Source organism: Micromys minutus (genome assembly GCF_963924665.1).
Source record: "Micromys minutus genome assembly, chromosome: 17".
Taxonomy (NCBI): domain Eukaryota; kingdom Metazoa; phylum Chordata; class Mammalia; order Rodentia; family Muridae; genus Micromys; species Micromys minutus.
In genome coordinates, this window is record NC_137952.1 from 38,587,392 (window position 1) to 38,606,852 (window position 19,461).

At 46.4% G+C, this 19,461-nt stretch overlaps 1 protein-coding gene across 3 annotated transcripts in view; it reads right to left on the reverse strand.

The window, feature by feature from the left end:
- The window catches only part of SLC23A2 (solute carrier family 23 member 2), a gene marked incomplete at its 3' end in the record, with an annotated part of 82,309 nt that extends 64,183 nt beyond the window's left edge, over positions 1-18,126 (reverse strand). For 2 of the 3 annotated variants that reach the window (XM_080930781.1, XM_080930783.1), the window contains exon 1: positions 17,400-17,585. Of the gene's footprint in view, positions 1-17,399; positions 17,586-18,068 lie in introns of those variants that run through there. The other variant, XM_080930782.1, reaches the window with a different exon arrangement.
- Between the last annotated feature and the right edge of the window lie 1,335 nt (positions 18,127-19,461).

Below are 19,461 nucleotides of genomic sequence, written 5' to 3' on the forward strand. Positions count from 1 at the left end.
CCACCACTACGTGGCACACAAAATATTTTCAAAGATATGACTTTAGGAGATTACCTGCAAAAACCAAAACTGTTCTCAGTTGGACTTTTTTTTCATGGATTTAAGGCATCATGTCCTTAGCACAGGGCTCTGACTGGAAACACACACACGTTAAATCTTTTCTAAAGCTGTGTTGCTGAGCTTATTAGAATACATCACAACTATACTACTTGATTTTTTGTTGTGGTTGTTAAGTTACTATGGCAGTTTATATACTAAACTTCATCCCAAGTATCTGTACATAAGAAAGGATGCTGTTCACATAGGGTTCAGTACTGTGTGCCCACTCATAATTTGTGGACCAAGTGGTCTACAGCCAAGAGCCAAGGGCTTCTTTCCTGCAGGGCCTGAGGACACAGAGAGGAAGTGGGAGTGCATGTCCGTCAGGACAGCAGTGCCCCTGCACTTAATTTACCACAATCAAGACTTAATAACACACCGGGACGGCCGCACCTGCTTCTACAGTCTAAAGCTAAAGGATGTGCAGTTCTCCAGGCTTCATTAAATGAGACTCCAATGAGGACTGTCACCCACAAGCTTATGCTGGTCGCACTGTAGCGGGAGGTTACGGAACTTTTAGGACATATCACAGCCCCAGCCCTCCTCCAGTTTGCTCTGTGCTTTCTGTGTGTAGCTGGACATATGACCGTCTGCTGTCGCACCTCTGCCATGACGATGGACTCTCCCTTCTTCCGCCCAGAAGTTGCTTTGACCATCCTACTTTATCACGGGAACAGAAAAGTGGTCTCCAACTGTACTCACATTTACAGCGGAAGCCCAGAGCCACACTCGGTGGCGATCTCGGGTACAGACAGCACCGCCCTAGTCATGAGCCGGCCCCTCAGAGTGAAGAAACTGAAGCTAGTCTGGGCAGACTGATTACTTTCTACTCTTACCAGCTATTCTTGGGGAAGCTAGTTTAGCATTCACCAGTGGGCTAGCGGTAAATAAGCAGAGAAATTCCAGTCTGACCTTTAATAAGCCTTCATGAACCTGGGTTTTTGTTTTGTCTTGTTTGTTTGGAAATTTGGATGGATATATGGTTGGATGTATGGATGGGTGAAAGGAAAATAAGTGATTAGAATATGAATAACGGAGCTGGAGAGATGGTTCAGTGGTTAAGAACACTGACTGCTCTTCCAGAGGTCCTGAGTTCAAATCCCAGCAACCACATGGTGGCTCACACCCATCTGTAATGGGATCTGATGCCCTCTTCTGAAGACAGCTACAGTGTACTTAAATATAATAAATAAATACATCTTTACAAAAAAAAAAAAAGATTTAAAAATAAGTAAATAAAATAAGGGTTCCCCAAGGGCAAATTTCAAAATTCACAATTAACACATTTTAGCCCAAAACTACATAAAGTGTAAATCAAAGTCCCAGACACTTGAAAGACTTGTGTGGGGGAAGTGTTTTAACGCTGGTCGCAAAGACGAACGTTTGGACAGATGTGGTTTCCTATCCACTGAACAGGGGCCTAAGGAACAAACCAGACTTGGACAGTGAGTGCGCATTCTTCAACGTAAGAGTCCCCTCCATCCACAAGGTCACAGGCCTTCTGTCACAGCACAGAGCAGGAGGAGGGACTGTCATCCAACTCCTTCATGCAGAGGAGCTGGGTCCAGTTGCTTCGTATCATGGTTATGAAGAGCCACAAGATTAAGTGTCCCTAACCAAAATCTCAAATTCGATAACAAAAGTGCACACAACCCCATACCACAAGACTTTGTATAACACATACAACCATTTTAAAGTATTGTATAAAGTTACCTTCAAGCTGTATTTATTAAAAATATAGAAAACATTTTTAAAAAATCATGTTTAGAGTTGGGTCTTATCCCTAAAATTTTATTATACAAACTCAACTTTAAAAAAAAAAAAAAGTCAAATACTTATGGTCCTGGGCATTCTAGATAAGGGATATTCTACCTATGCAGTTGCCAATCTTTGATTTCACACGGAAAATACATAAAAATCACCCAAAAAAAAAAAATGCGGAGCAGAAATGATGCAGACTTATGAGCATGCTATTTTACCAGGCTCAGTATCAATCACTGACTCTCAACATCGTCTCCCTGAGAGACATTTATTGCTCATCTGCAAGAAGAGAAGTCAGGAGGAACATCATCCCCACGTCAGCCCTCTCGGCTGCCAGGTTGTGGTGTCAGTTTAACAGACGAAGCAGTGCTCAGCTGAGAGAGGACCGCGTCACGGTCTAAATAGCAAGGACGGAAGGGCACTTAGTGCAGATTAAGGCTGTGCACAGATCAGCAGCTCTTCCTGCTTCTAAGGGCTAAGAGAAATACACACCTGACAAGAGGAAATGTTAAATAAACTAAGAAAATTCTTTTTGTTGTTTTTTGTTTGCTTTGAACACTGAGTAGCTTAGTGAAGGGAGAAAATAAACAAAGCAAAGAACCACCCCCAGGCATGAGGGATCCTGGCTCAGCACCACCAGCCCTTCCTTTGTCTAAAGGCAAGCTTTGAGAGTCAGGACAGTCCTGACTCCTTTGGTGCCTCCTGCAGCAAGGGCAGCAGTCAGCCTTTGTTGCAATGCCCTAACGCTTCAAGGTCATGAAAATGTGTTTCTGAAGTCAAATCTAGTATCTTTATCTTTTCCCAATCCTTCTACAACCTTCATGCTTAGACAGTCTCTCCACTCTGGAAATCAGAAGAGTGGTTGTCAATATTTCTGGTCAAAAATAAATCTTAAATAGCTATCTTTAAAAAAAAACCAAAAAACAGGCAGTTCACACCTTTAATATCACAAGTCACTAAAGTAGTACAGGCTAGCCTACACCTTATAGAGATCCTCCTGCCTCTGCCTCCTAACCACTGGGATTAAGGGATAAGCCTCCATGCACAGCATATAAATATTTTAAATAAAAGACCATGTATCAATGGGCTGGAGAGATAGCTGGGGGTTAAGAGCACAAACTGCTTTTTCTGGGCCTGAGCTTGATTTCTTACACTTATGTCAGATGACTAAGAACTGCCTGTAACTCCAACACCAGGGGTCCAGCACCTCTGGTCTGCACAGGGACCTGCACTCTGGGACAAACAAACACACACACACACACACACACACACACACACACACACACACTCACAACTAAATATAAACTTCTTTAAAAAATATAAACTTCTTAAAAATACATACCTGACAAAATTATTTTAGAAAAATAGCTAAATGGGTCTGATTGTATTCACTTCAATAGTAGAACAATGACCAACATTTAAGGATTGTCTAAATAAGTTATGACAACAATTTTTTTACCATGAATTCCACAGAGTCAGTATAGTACCATCTGCTTACTTGGGGATGAGTCAATCAATCTGTTAGTAATAGGGAATTAACCAGCAGAGCACACTTATGCTCACATCTGTCCATTTGGAGCCAAGTATAGAAACACACACCTACATGTGCTCCAGCAGTCGATGCTGAGGCAGAAGAGTCACAAGTCTGAGGCCCACCTAAACTACATAAGGCCCTGCCTTCCAAAACCTTTTCTTTAAAGAATGTTTTATTTTATGCATACGAGTACACTGTCGCTATCTTCAGACACACCAGAAGAGAGCAGCAGATCTCATTACAGATGGTTGTGAGCCACCATGTGGTTGCTGGGAACTGAACTCAGGACCTCGGGAAGAGCAGTCAGTGCTTTTAACTGCTGAGCCATCTCTCCAGCCCCAGAACTTTTGATTAATCAATGAAAAGCCTAGTTTGGGTGAGAGGCGAAAGAGTAGTTTAGTAGTCAAAAAGCACTGGCTGCTCTTGCAGGGACACTGGATATATGTCACCTTGCAAGCATATACAGTTCTAGGGGACAACTCATTCTTACACACAAAATAAAAGTAAATTAATCTCTCTCTCTAACTAACACACAGCGGTTCTTAACCAATGAGCCATCTCTCCAGACCCCGAGAGCATCCATTCTTAACCACTGAGCTACCATCATTCCAGGGCCTCTCCCCCTATTGATACAAATTCTCGATATTTTAATATGCATTAAAAGTATTTTCTACATTTTTAAAAGGTATGTGCTTTCTGCACACCTAGGCTACGTTTTATAAATACACAAACCAACTTATTAAGTATAACTGTGCCCAGTGACGTAATTGTAAGAAGGTATTTTTCTTCACTTGGCATGTGTCTTAGTTAGGGTTACCATTGCTATGACGAAATACCGTAACCAAAAGCAAATCAGGAAGGGTTTATACGGCTTAACACTTTCATGTTCACCACTGGAGGAAGTCAGGACGTGAATTCAGGGCTGGTACCTAAAGGCAGAAGATGACGCAGAGGCCTTGGAAGGGCACTGCTTACTACTTTGCTTCCATGGCTTTGCTCAGCCTGCTCTCTTACAGAACACAAACCACCAACCCAGAAACAGCACCACCTACCATGGGTTGGGCTTCAATCGCTATTAAAGAAAATGCCTTATAGATGACTCTAGCTTCTGTCAAGTTGGCATAAAACTAGCCAGGACATCATATTTAATTTCATATTACAAACAGGACAATATGTTCTCATCTCTAGAAAAATGGAGACAGATAATATTAGGGCTTCACCATCCTAAATATGAAGATCGACGTAATAAAAAGATAATTATATTAGATCTTGCAAAATGGCAAGTTAAAAGCCCAATGGCAATTACCAACGTCAAACATACCTTACCACAAAAGGGGGGGAGGGTGTGGAGTGATAGAGAGATCTGATGCCCTCTTCTGGTGCATCTAAAGACAGTTACGTGTACTTAAATAGAATAATTCTTAAAAAAAAAAAAAAAAAAAAAAAAAAAAAAACCACAGCGAGCGACCTTGCTTCCCCTCCAATCACACTGAAAAGGCCATTGTATGTGCACGAACCAAAACTTCCTAAAGCCTTTCCCAAAGTGTCTTGGCGTGATCACAATTAGGTGATAAGCCCGTTACAGTGACTCAAGTCAGGGCCCGAAACCAAAGCGCTGGAAACGGGTTCTGCCCAGACCACGGCAAGGGAGAGGGCAACCAATCGCGGAACACTTAGAAATGCCGCAGCCCCACCCCCTGAGCGGGGCAGGGGAGGACACAGAGGGGTTGAACTCACACCCTGCTGGCAGCGGTGAGCCGCTCAGGAAACAGAAGCAGACCTGTCGTCTCCCTTCTCAGTCGTGAAAAGTGCCAAGGTGCACTCGCAGGCCCTCAACAGAACACAGGACCCTGCTGGGTACCTGAAAGCCACAAAGGGGACCTCAGAGTCCGAAGGACCAGTCCGCCCTAATCCTATTGAAGACATGATTCCAGAACAGGAATGCAAAAGCAGGCTCAGTTCAAACAAAGCCCCGAGCATCGGGGCTTTCATCTAGGCATAATGAGGACAGTTTTGAACCTTATTTTGTCATTCTACTGGAGCAAAACAGATCAAAAAGAGCTCTCTGACGCCAACCCCAACCCCAGACAGACGTCACATGCCCCTAGGCCTTAGGGCAGAGTGTTCCAGTACCAAGAACCCAGAACCTGAGCAGAAAGTCTGCAAATCTCACCTAGCATCCCTCCCTTGCTCTTTGTGGGTAACCGGACAGTCTCTAGTCGACCTTACTTTCACTGCAAAAATAGCATTGAAAAAACCTGGGATGCTGGAGTCATGACCGGAGTTTGGTTCCTGGTACCCACCCACAAGACAGCTCAACCATACTCCGTTTGACCTCTGCAGGCACCAGACAAGCCTGGGCGCACACACATAAACATGAGCAGGCCAAACATTCATACACAAAAAAGTCTAAATTTCTAAATTCAAGGTGGCAGCTGGTTTTTCTGTACATATTTTAGTAGACAACTAATTTGTAATCTAAGAATACTTAAATTCATGGACTGAAAGATTTTTCTTCATCCCTTAATAAAAAGCAAAAACAAAGCAAAGAAAACTGTGTTTTTGAGGGGAGGAACTGTTTGTTTTGAAACAGGTTCTCACCACTGAGCCCCGGCTGCCTTCAATGTTAAAGACCCCCCTGCCTCTTGAGCCTCCCGGTGCTACCAAACCGTGCTGAACTTTATGATTTGAAAAACATTCCTACCAAGCAGGTAGGCAGATCTCTGAGTTCAAGGCTAGCCTGATCTACAGAGAGTTCTAAGACAGCCAGGGCTACACAAAGAAACCTTGTCTCGGCATGGGGAGAAAGGAGGAAAGAAGAAAAAAGAGGAAAGAAGAAAAAAAGAAAAGGCATTTCAAATTGAAAAACTAAACCCAAGAAGAACGATGTTCAATAAAATTCATTTCTCAAATGCATCATAAGATTATAAAGATGTAGAAACTTGAATATTTTATTAGAATACTAATATCCTTGAATTAAACACAACTATTACACGCCACCAGGAAAAACAGACTAAAAAACTTGGAAATAAATAAGCCTGAAAAAACATACAATGAACACAAAATCAAAGTGCCTTAGAAACTGGTAGAGGTGACTCTGTGGAGCACTTACTGCTCTGGCACAGGACCTGAGTTCAGTCCCCAGTACCATATCGAACTCTGACAGGTATGTAGTCCGTGGGCAACCCTACCACAAACCCCTATGGCAAGTTGGTAGCAAGACTTTCTGATGCTCCAGGTTCTGGAAAAAGACCCTGCTTCAGTAGAGCAACTGAGAGACATCACACACACACACACACACACACACACACACACACACACACACACTTTAGTGCACTCACATGTGAACATTCATAGACAAAACACACAAAAATTCACATGCAAAAGAAAATAAAAATCCATCAAATGGCAAATGATGCCCCTTTCAAAAATTTAAATTACCAGGAAAATGCACCTAGATTTACAAAAGAAAGGCTGATCCACATTGTAGCTACTCACCACAGCAAGAGACATGGGGGGAAGCTCAGAAGCTAAAGACTCAACAGAAGGACTTACCGTATAAAAAGTGGTGCATTCCAGACAATCAGCTTTCAAAGAAATAGCGATTCAGTTGTGTTCCTGAGGGGCCCACACCTTGGCATGCATGTGGAAGAAACAGACTAACTGGCCACAGTACGGTCTCCGTCCAGCCTGTTGGTCATGGGCATGGAATCCAGGCTGTCAGCTTGGTGACAAGCCTCTTTACCCATCATGTTTCATTAGTCTAAGTTTTAAAGGCCCATCTGACCCTACGTTGACAGCTGTATATAATGTGTGTATGTATGTATACACATACAGAGATTTTACTCTCACATAAAACATGCAACCCTGGTTATTCAAAAAGCAATGGCTACTTCACCACAAGCCTCCCATCTCACTGTTATGGAGCAGAAAGATGGCTTCTCACTTGCAGAGAACCTTCCAGTGATTCCGACCAACAGCTTCAGTGTTCTCTATGACACCCTCCAGGAACAGCTCTATTTCTGCTCTCCACACAGACCAATAAGGACAACTGTACCTAGTCATGAGAAGTCAATTTGCAAAACCATTTATCAAGAGAACAAAGTTTGCACTAAATTAAGAAATGGCAAAGCAGACACCATACCCATGCAAAGACACATGATCTACAGTCCGTGACGTGTGTACTTCCCTCCAACCCTGTTATCTATTTAGCGAGCCAGGGCTCTGAAAGTGACGCATGTCTGAGCTCTAAAACGCCGGGTCTCAACCCTGGCTCCGAGACGCTACTGAATGCTGGAAATGCATCTCAGATTCTGGGCAGAGACCAGGCAGCCACGGTGTCTCAAAGTTCCCCAAGTGATTTCAGCTTGCTTTTTAAGTTGAGGACCACTGATTTAAAGCTATCTTTTCTTCAAATAAATAATAAATGCCCCATAAGGGTGATTGGGGTGTGGGATAAATCAATGGCGGGGTGGAGGGGTCAGCCATCTTTTATTTATTTATTTATTTTGGTTTTTCGAGAGAGGGTTTCTCATGTAAGAGCGCTGGCTGTCCTGGAATTCAGTCTGTGGACCAGGCTGGCCACCAAGTCACAGAGATCTACCTGTCTCTGCCTCTCCCTTCCAAGTATTGGGATTAGAGATGTCAGCTGCCACCACCACCCAGTCACATAACTTTTTATGTCATTGCATTAACATAATCTGATCTACTGATTCTAGGCAATCACTATCAAAATCCCATCTGCCTTTTAGCAAAAGCTGACAGACTGATCCTGAAATTCCCAGAAATATACACAGGTCCAAGAATAGCAAAAGAACAAAACCAGAGGCTTTTTTTTTTCCAGCTTCAAAATTGAACAGAAAGTTCTGGTAATTTAGACAGGGTAATACAGGGACACATCGGATGTTGGCATAAGGACATACATATAGATTACTGGAATATAATAGAGACCCCAGAAATAAATCAACACAGTTCTTTCCACCCGAGCTCGCATAAGACTACACAGCGAGAGAGATATCTTGTTGGAAAATGGAACAGTCAAAATGAAACCGGGAAATGTATTTTAGGAGTTGATGGACACCAGTGTGCGATTTCAAATGTGAAAAGAAATTTTGAAGAACTAAAGAACGCTCTAAGTCATCACTGAACAAGTAAACTCAACTTGTGTTTGATTGTCAGAAATACTGTGCAAGATCCCCTGCCCAGTCCAATGCAAAGGGCTTAGAAGAGCTTCCCACTCCTAATCACGCAGGCCTTCAAGCCACGGGGTGAGCATCCCAGGAACTGAGGGGCTTCAGACATTACAGAGCCTCAGCAAGCAGCAAGGTGGGGGGAGGAGAGAGGGGAACCTGGTGCTGTGTAGTCCTCAGTGTATCTCCACACAGAGACAGCCTTCTCCTTTTCTTTTTTTTTTTTAAATGGGAAAAAAAAAAAAAAAAACATAAAACTTCTCTGAGGAAGAGAACATTTCCAAAGACAGAAAAAGGGCAAATGGCTATACAATATAATAGTATGGACTAAAACTAGAAAGGTCTGGGAAGGATCCGAGAGGAAAATATAACGCACCTAATTCCTCCTGGCAAAAAAAAATGTAAGGTCACCCTCAAACCATCCGGGAAGGGGAGCCTACAAGAACTATCCCAGTAACCAGAGCCAATCCTACGTGTTTCCAAGAGACACGCGGGGGCTCAGGGGTTAAGTCACACACAGGTGAACTCACTAACCTGAGCTCAGCTCCCAGGACCACATGGTAGCAGAGAACTGACTTACACAGCCTGTTCTTGTGAGAATTGTAAAACCCTCCACTCTGCCTAGGGTTGGCAGAGGTTGGGGTAGAGCGCCACAGCAGAGCATCCAAGGCACTCATTCTGTTCCAGTTTGTTCTGAGGTAAGGTCTATGTAATTCGAGTTGGCTCTGAACCATATATCCTAGACTGGCCTAATGCTCAGCCTCCCATGTACTGGGATTACAGGCATGGGCCATTCTTCCCGACAAAAGTATTTTTTAAGTATGGGACTAGAGAGACATCTCAGTGGCTAAGTTTAAGAGCACTAGCTTCTTTCTTTGTCTTTGCTCATGTGGAAGCTCTCAATTGTAACTCCAGTTCCAGGGGACATGACACCCTCTTCTGGCCGCCACAAGCACTGCAGGCATATGGTGCATGTACATATAGGGAAAATACCCATACACATAAAATATTTCAAAGTAAAATTTTAAAAACCTGTGTATAGTGCCCATGCCTGCAATCTTAGCATTCAGAAGAGGCAGGAGACTCAGATGTTAAAGGTCATCCTCAGCAACATAGGCTAACCTGGGCAACATTAAGACCCCTCACAAAAAAGGTCTGGAAAGATGTCTTAACTGGTGAAGGAACTTGCCACTCAGCCTGACAACCTGAATTAAATCCCTAGGACCCAATGGTGACAGATCCAATTCAAAGTGGCCCTCTGATTGCACACATACAACTGGGACAAGCACACATACAGTAACAAATGTTTAATGACTGACTGTGCAGAGCAACTAAGAAGAGAACAGTGATCACAGTATACCCCATGGCAGGTCCAGACACTCACAACCGTGGGTAAGGCACAAGGTCAGTTCATGAATGGTGATGGAAATAAACTAGAAGAGATCGCCCTACCTCACAATGCACCCCAATACAAGTATCTGATTAACTGCAAACTTCAAAATATAGACAAAATATGAGTTAATATTCATGAGATTCTGGGTGTAGAGAAACTATGAAAAAGATTTTAAAGTCAAAGAATCCTCAACCTTAGGACAAACATGGAAATGCAGGTAAAGGAAAAGACCAAATGCAACACTGGGTGCAGATGAGGAGGACCAAGGGCAGCACTGGGTACAGATAAAAGGACCAAGGAAAGCACTGTGTGCAGATGGGGAGGACCAAGGACAGCACTGGGTGCAGATGGGGAGGACCAAGGACAGCATTGGGTGCAGATGGGGAGGACCAAGGACAGCACTGGGTACAGATGGGAGGACCAAGGACAGCACTGGGTGCAGATGGGGAGGACCAAGAACACACTGGGTGTATAGACTAGGGATGAAGTAGATAACAGTTCATATTGGTTTTTAGACAGAACAGCTTGAAGGAACTGTCATGCCCTCAGAGACCTGGGCACACTCATACTCCCCACGTGGAACATTTGTGGGACATGCTGTGAAGCCATATCTTAAACACTCAATAAATAGCTCTTGATAAAAAAAATACATAAAAGCCAGGAGTAGTACACACACCTTATTCCCAGCACTCAGGAGGAAGAGACAGATGGGTCTGTGTTCAAGGCCAGCCTGCTCTACAGAGTTGTAGGATGATGTCATTAGGCAGCAAGGCGGGTCCAGACTATCAATGAGAAGGAAGGGTAGACGGGAAAGGCCTAGGAAGGAGAGAGGAGGAGCAGCATAGGAGAATCAAGATGGTGCCTGAGAAGGAAGAATTAGATCCAGGTGGTCTTACTTGGCCACAGGTAGATATGAATATTTTTAAGGGTTTCTATAGGTCAGTATGTCTTATCTAGGTGGGTGGTTTATATCTTTGTCAATTGGTTGTAAGCTGATTGTGTGAATTTACTGTAGACTGAAAATTTAACAATAAATCTGATTGATAAATTATTGATTATTGAGTCATGATTTTACCAGGCTGTGGGGGAATGTGAGCAAAGATCCTGGCTGGCAGGGAGACAGCTGGGAGAGGGTGGCTCGCACACCGCGTGGTAAGAAACAGCCGGGGCAAGTGGTTCCGGCTTGGGGGCCTGCAGTTTCACACTGGGAACTGATATCCGCTGATCTATTTAATATGTACTGCAACACAGAGTGATTTCTAGGATAGCCAGGGTTATGCAGAGAAGCCCAGTCTCAAAAGAAAAAAGAAAAAAAAAAAAAAAAAGAAAGAAAATGCCTACTCAATTCTAAGAAAGTCAATATGTCATATATTAATTTATTGAGCAAAGAGAAGCCAGTTTAAAAAAAAAAAGAGTGAAGTGTCATGGGTGACTCCTACACTAACAAAAGGAGTTCAAACTAAAGCACAGAACAGGCAACAGGAACCCAGACTTAAAGAGCAAGAGAGGATCCTACCGCAGCCTCCTCCCAGTCCACTCGGCCTAGAGTTTCCAGTCTGAACATCTAAACAAGCTGCCCACCCATTCCGGGCATCTACTGGTGGCCTTCCACCAGGACAGTATCAAGGGCCCTTTTGACCTTCTCTACCCCACCTCTAGCCACTCTTAGCTGTATGTGTGCCTCCTCCCAGTCTTCCTTACGTCCCCTCTGCTCACCATGACCCTTCCAGTGTTGTGCCGACCCTCCCAGTCAAACCTTGCCTCCAAAGCTCAAGTCCTTGACAAGCATCTGAGACCAAAAAGGCACAGTAGGACTACAGTCTAATTTTTGAGTTTGGCAACCGACCAGCATTGGAGTCAAATCCTGGCTCTCCTACTCAATAGGACTATGATCAAACATGCAGCTGAAACCTCCAGGCCTAGGTATTCCCCCTGCAAAACAGAACCAGTAAACCCCACAGGGCTGTGACCAAATTACAGGAATGACACAATCAGTGCCAGGCAGAGCACCCGGCACAAAACTAGCTCCAGCTTCTCTGCCTTCTTCATACCTCCAGGAAGAAGATTTGGAAATGGAGTTCTATGATTAAGTCCCCAGAGTCTCAGGGCCATCTGAGAAATCAACCCCAGCAGTCACCCTAGAGATATAGATGGAACACAGACTCAGCCCGTTGGTTTTTACTCTAGCAATACTGACCTCAAGTGCCCGGAATATCATCCACACCCATTAGCCAAACACCATCGCAGCGGCCCCACTTCATGGGCTGTCTCGTCTTAATAGGGTCCCCTTTACTGCTTAGACAGGTTCCCACAGACCTACCTCTTACTTAACTTTGCTTTCAACTGAAAAAAAAATGGGAGGACTCAACTATGTAAGCTCCCGACACGTATTTAAGAAAAAATGGCTAGTCTAGGGAGAGAGCAATTGGTAAGGTGCAAACAGGTGGACTGCTGGGACTGGAAGGACCATCGACCCAGCCTACCAGGCCAGTTCCAGGCCAGTAAGACGTTGTCTCAATAAAAAATAAATAGAGGCTGAAGAGATGACAATGTAGTTAAGAACAGGGCCTCTCTTCCAGAAGACTAAGGTTCAGTCTCAGCACTCATGGGTCCAGACACCTAGCCAAGGGTAGAGCAGGGGTGGTAGCAGCACCTTGGATGGAAACAGTATCTACCACTCCCAACCCCAGGAAATAAACACATCCTTTTACTACTCTCCTGTCCCACCTTCAGCCACCGAAACACACTTTCTGGGTGGTGGGAAGATGGCTCAGTGGTTAAGAGAGATGGCTGCTCTTCCAGGGATCCCAGGTTTAATACCCTCACCCACATGGCTGCTCTCAATCACCTGCAACTTCAGTCCCAGAGAGACCTGATGCCCTCTTCTGGCCTCTAAGAGTACTGCATGCACAGATGTGTGAGCAGGCAAAACACCTACCCATCCAAAATAAAAATAAGTAAATTTCAGCAGTGCCTGTGGAACAACACTCAAGGTTGTCCTCTGGTTCCTACATGTGTAGGACAGACAGACATGCATGCATACACGCACAGAGGAGGTAACCTTCACCAGGCATCTAATAAGAAGTCTAGACCTCAGATGCTCTGAGTGGAACCTTTGCTGACAGGGCCCTAGAAAGTTACTCTCCATGCAGTAAACTCCCCAGGAGGGCTCGAGGCTGCCTAGACTAAGAGAGAGTTAAGTCAAGGTCACTGAGAAGATACCAAGAGATTTACATCTGCAGACAGAAAGAAATCCCATCCGCCCCATTTCCTGATTTGAGTGTGAAGTTAGTACACAGCCTCACATACCCTGAACCTGCCCCTCAGTCACTTTTGTTCCAGGTGTAAGGCAGGAGTCTCTGTCTGCCGGTCTTCCTCCTCTTTCTCCTATCTTCCTCCTGTCTTCCTACCTTGGAATCCAGTCAATTCTTACTGTCTCCCCACAGTAAGTCACCATGATTTGACCAACGTACCACCTTAGCCTATTCATACCAATTCTCAAACAACAATGACTAGACTAAGTGTCTTCATTATGAGCAGAATCAGGGCCATGGGTGTAGCTCTGTAGAACCCCCCCCACTTGACATGCCAAAGCCATGAGTTTAAGCCCCAGAATGAAAATTAAAGATAACCCTTAGTCAAAAACTCTTCGCTATGGAGTGAACTATTTTACTCTCCCAACCAAGTCCATTTCCGGGGTTCTGACCCCTACAAGGTGCTTAAATCCAGTTGGTAATTAAGGTTAAATGAAGTCTTCTCACAAGGGGGACTCAATCTAATAAGATAATAAGAACAGCACACACAAGATCCTAGGTTTAATTCTTAGCTTTGGATCAGGAGGGAGAGAGAAGACATTAAGAAACGGTCATGTGAGAAGCACTCAATGAGAAAGTGGCTGTCTATGATCCAGACAGAAGCTCTCATTAGAACTAAGCCAGAACCTTGACCTCGGACTTCCCAGTCTCCAGAACTGTGAGAAATAAATGACCGTTTTAAACCCTTCCAAAATGATGCATTTCGTGCCAGCAGCGTGAGCCGCCTTGACCCCCGCCCCCTCGTCCTCTTCGCTCCCTTCCCCATGCTGCCCAGTCCCCCAGGCCTCCAAGTGCTTTCCAAATCCTATTTTCTGCCTCCTCCACTGGAGTGCCACATTCGAAAAACCAAGTACCACCAAACTCTCTCTCCAGGGCTTCTCCCTGCAGCATCTGACCACACAGATCATTGCCCTGAAATGAACACAGTCCAACAATGTATACACGGAAGCCAGTGCCTGAAAGCCCGGCCTGGGGATCAGGTGAACGGAAGCTTAGACAGGAGAGTCCTTGAAGTCCAGGGAGGCCAGCCTGGACAACATGGCAAGATTCAGTGTCAAGATAAATAGTCAAAGGTCCATGAAAGGTACAAGCTGAAAGCAGCCATTAATTATGAAGTAGCCAACCACCTAGGACCTGTGACAAGATAGAAATAGCAGAGCCAGGAAGAGAAGGACAAGAACACCAGGGAGTGCACAAAGGGCTCCTTTAAACCCAGCAGCTTCGCAGGCTTAACCTGGTCAGAATGACAGAAGTTAATGGACCCCAGTCACCACACACGCACAGACACAGACACTCACCCCGACACACAACCTGACACACCTACATACATACGCACTGGCACCCCGACACACACACACACACACACACACACACAAATGCACACCTTCTCAGAGACCTGGAGGAGCAGCGGGGTAAAAGAATGAATGAGAGACCAAAGGACTCTAGGAAAGTAAGACCTGTTAAAAGGTTGGGGGAAGGCTTAAAAAGTGTAAGAGTAAACTAGGCCGTGGCCACGGTAGCACACGCCTTTAATCCTACCACTGAAGGCAGAGGCAGGCATATCTCTGAATTCAAGGTTAGCCTGGACTACAGAGGAATCTTGTCTTGGAAAAATAAAAAACAAAGAATGTGTGAGAGTAAACAAGGTTTTTTAAGCTTAACCTATAGGCTCAAAGTTCCATGTAAAGACAAAGCACTGGTGCTGACTCCATTTTCTTAACCAAAACAAGAAATCTCCTTAAAACTCTTAGTGGGATCAAATCCAGAACCCCCGACCGAGCCCAGGTTTCTTTAGAAACATCGTAGAGTTGACAACAGCAGACTCAGCACTTCCCATACCCAAGAACTACACCTTAGACCTTCTGAGTACAAATGCCTTCGTCTTCATCCAAGAATGGTTTGTTCAGTAGCCGCTGCCACCTAAATTAACTGAAGGACCAGTGAATGGGTTGGAGGCAGGCTACACAAGCTGACTGTTTAGACAGAAAGCTTATTCCAAAATGTGAAGTCCAGTAGGACTGCTATACAAATGAGGGAGGCAGTGTGGTGTCCAACGCTACTTCAACCAAGGGCTGGAGAGGTGGCTCAGCGGTTAAGAGCACTGTCTGAGTTCAAATCCCAGCAACCACATCTGATGCCCTCTTCTGGTGAGTCTGAGGACAGCGACGGTGCAGTCACATAAATAAACTACCTAGACCATCCACAATGCTCTTAATTTTTTTTCTTTTTGAGACCATTACATTTCTCCCTTTCCTACTCCCAAACCCTCCCACCTCCCTCTCCCAAATCTTCAAATTCATAGCCTCTTTTCTCTCTAATTATTAATGTATGCATCTATATGTACATACATACATATCCCTACTGTTCGGTTATTTGTGTGTGTTTTCAGGGATGACCACTTGGCACCGACCAGGCAATGGTTTTCTCTTCCCCGGGGAGGCCCACCTCTCCCACTCCTGGCTTTCCTCAGTAGCCTACAGTGCTGTGTAGGGCTGCAGCCCTGTGGCCCTTTCCCCATCCGCTCTAGCATGTCCACTTGTTAGCTCACTGTTAAAATGTGTGTGGGTGGTATCCCCTGAATGCCGTGTCCTCACCAGAGGCCAGGAGAGGGCGCTGGAGCCCCTGAAAATAAAGATGACTGGAGACATCATGTGGGTGCTGCGGATTAAACCCAGATCCCGTAATCTAAATGGAAAAAAATAAATTAAAAAAAAGCAAAAAAGCAGCCAGTGCTCTTAACTGCTGAGCCATTTCTCCAACCCTCTAGTTAAGTACTTCCATGAGTAGCTTTTTTCTTTTAAATTTTCTTGCTGGACATGGTAGTATACACCTTTAGTCTCACTACTGGAATGTGGTAGATCTATGAATTCCCATCAGCCGTTTCTCAAAATAAACAAATAAATCAGGCTAGGTCTTGCCCTTTATCCCAGGCCAGCTTGGAACCTATCAGTTTCCCATCCTTACCAACTGGGCTGAGTTGCTAAGACTATACAGATATGTACACCACCACACCCAGCCTAATTGCTTCTTAGTAGAGGTTTTAATCTCTACATAATGTGCCAATCTCAGAAAACTAAGTGCCAGACAATTATCTGGAACAAGGGGCAAAACTTCAAACTGGAAGTTAGAAGTTCTCCCTGAGTTTGAGGCTGGCCAGGACAAAAAGTAGTGACACCTCAAAAAGCCCCTCAAACACCCACTCTTTCCTTTGTTTTTTTTGGGGGGGTAATAGAGTATTGGCCAAGACAGGGTTTCTGTGTTGCCCTGCTGCCCTGAAAACTGTGTAGAGCAAGCTGGCCTTGAACTCAGAAATCCTGCCTATGACTCCTGAGTGCTGGGATTAAAAGTGTGCCACCACAGCCAGGACAACACCTATGTTCTTACAGAAATTACTTCCCACAAGAATACAGGGGGTGGGGGAGGGGATTGGAAATACCCTGGTATAGAGAGAATGGGCTAACAGTTAAGCAAAGCCTCGATGATGTCTGCCTGGGTGATGATGTCTGCCTCAGTGACTTTTAACTACCAGAAGTGTCATGAGAGCTAATGCGCGGAGCACATTCAACTGCCCAAAGCTATTAACTTCTGAATGAGTTAGGCATAAAGAGTAGTCCTACATTCCAAGGTGACCCTGTTAAGGCCAACTAAAACCCAGTAGAGAATCCCGAACTTCTAAGAGGTGAAGCCTCTCAGGAACTTCACCTGAGTCACACACCTCGAAGGAGCAGGCCAGCAAAGTCACACAAGATGAAAAAGGGCAGATGCCGAGAAACAGAACAGGTGAGGCCTGAGCCCAGTAACACTCAAATACAAAACACAGAAAGATTTCAGCCACCTAGCCTTTAGAAAGGAGAAAACTGCCTAAGGGAAGTCACATGGCCAGCTAATGACAGCTCAAGCCAGGCTGTCTCAGGACTCAGATCCCAGATCCTCACATCCCTAGCCGCCTTCTTCGTTCAGAGGACCCAAATGTCAGAAGGGATAGCATCTTCCCCGTCCTCCAGTCTCCCAGCACAGCAAAAAGCAGACTAACAGCTACTGCAAACGCCCCAGCCCCAGGAAGCCTTCAGAAAGCTAACTTTCTTTCCTCTGCACTTGCCCTCACTTACCCTTTGCGCAGAGAATCAGGAGTTTCCCATCAGACCCGCTTAAAGCCCCTCGTCCTGAATGAAGGCCGAGTTCTTACAGGCTACACATCTAATGGGACATCTCCGGTCACACGATGGAGACAATTCTTCACCTTCAAGTTACCACACTTCAATGTCAATTTCTCGGTCAAGAGCGGAGGCAACAAGGCGACCCGGGACCCCTGCAGGGAAGGCCAGCGGGAAAGGTCGCGAGGTTGGAGCAGCCGCATCTAAAATTACTCCGAGTCGCCTCCGCAAAGAGGGAAGGAAGCCAGACTGGAAACGGCACCGCCGCCCCCCGCCCCTCGGGCTGACCCTAATTCCGGGTCGCGGGGATGCGGGGCGCACCACCTGGGGAGGGGCGCGCTGCAAGCCACGCCGCACGCCGAGCCCACGGTGGCTGCCCCGGGTGTCGGGGGGGGGGGCACCCGGCAGGGCAGCAGCGAGCGCCCGGGACGCACGGCCTGACGCGGCAGCCCGGGCCACCGGGCCGCGCGAGCCGGCGTGGGGGCGCAGGCCGCGCCGCGGGTGGGTGACAGCGCGCGGGGGCCGCGCGGGCCGGCCTCGTGGGCCCGGCGAGCAACAGGGGCTGCGGGCAGGTGCTGCCGCGGGCCCGGCGCGGGGCGTGGGGCGCGGCGGCCCGGCTCTCACCTGCCTGCAGCTCGCTGGGCTCGCGTCCCGCCGATCGCACCGCTCGCGCCGCAGTGCCTGCCGCCGCCTCGGGTCCCCGCGGCAGCCGCCTGCAAAATGGCGCCGCGGAGGGGCGGGCCGGGGGCGGGAGCCGCGCAGTCGCCCGCCCCGCGCGCCGGCCCCTCCCCGCCGGACCCCCGGCTCCGCCCGCGCGCCCCGGGGCACCGAGCCGCTAGACCCTTCCCCACACACCTGCTGGGGGGGGGTTGGGGGGTCCCGCCCGGGAGGCTCGACGCTCGCCGGCTCTCCCCTCCAGAGCCTTCTTTCTATCCTGCCGGACCCCGAGCCCTGCGGTAGTCGCGGGGTGACAGCGAGTGGGGTGCAGTGCACCCGGCCCCAGTGGGTTACGCGCTTTAAAGCAATGTCGCGGCTTATCCAATTGGGCCGTCAGGCTTCCGAACTCGCTGTGGGGGAAGAGATCCTCCTTGCTTCTGCTGACGCGGGAGAAGACACCAGGCTTGATTTCTCTGGGGCGTGTGTTCTGATTGAGAGGGTTTGAGGGCAGCCTGCGGTTCTGTATTTCTCAAGTACTCCCCCCCGCAGGGGGGGTCCTGCTGGATGGGTGCTCAGGCTGTTGAGTCGAAAGGCTTTGTGTCAATAAACTCATAGCTCTTGGGCTGGGCAGTCTTGCCCAGAAGGCTATTAAGACTGGGTACTACCCCAAAAGGTGCTGAAACTGGGAATTTGAAGTGTAGCTTCGGAATTCGCGTTTCCAGGAAGTTTCTAGGTGATGCTGCGGGGCGGTGGTCTAAGATACTAACTTGTAAGGTACTGTAAAAACTACGTCCTTAGCTCCACCAAAAGAAACAAAAACAAAACCCTAATAATTAGCTCTTTCTTCTTCTGTCTTCCATCTTGAAACCACTGTCTTGGTTGTTTTTCTAACACAGCAATTCCTTTCATCCCCAAGCAACTCTGGAAAGCCATAAAGAATGGTCGACCACGTCTAACCTCACCTTTTTTTTTTTTTTTTTTTTTTTAAAGCAGATTTTATTTTTGAATTGTTTATATTTGGAAATCTTGAGGACTGGCGGCGCACTGATCAATAGGGGCACGTCGTAACCAGCAAGGACAGGCATTTTATAAAGTAGGCTAGTGCGCACGAGCTGAGAGAATCAATATGTAATTCTCTAAACCTTTCTCACCCTAAAATAAAACCAGTGAGGCTTGGTGTTGCACACCTGTAATCCCAGAGTTTTGCTGACAGAGCTAGGTAGGAAGACAGTGAATTTGAAGTCAGCCTGGACTACTTAGACCCCTGTCTCAAAAAACTAAAAAGCAGTCAATTAAGTTGTAAAACCCATTGTACCCTGGACGACCCTAGGTGAGTATCTCCACTGAAGATGAGGAAAAT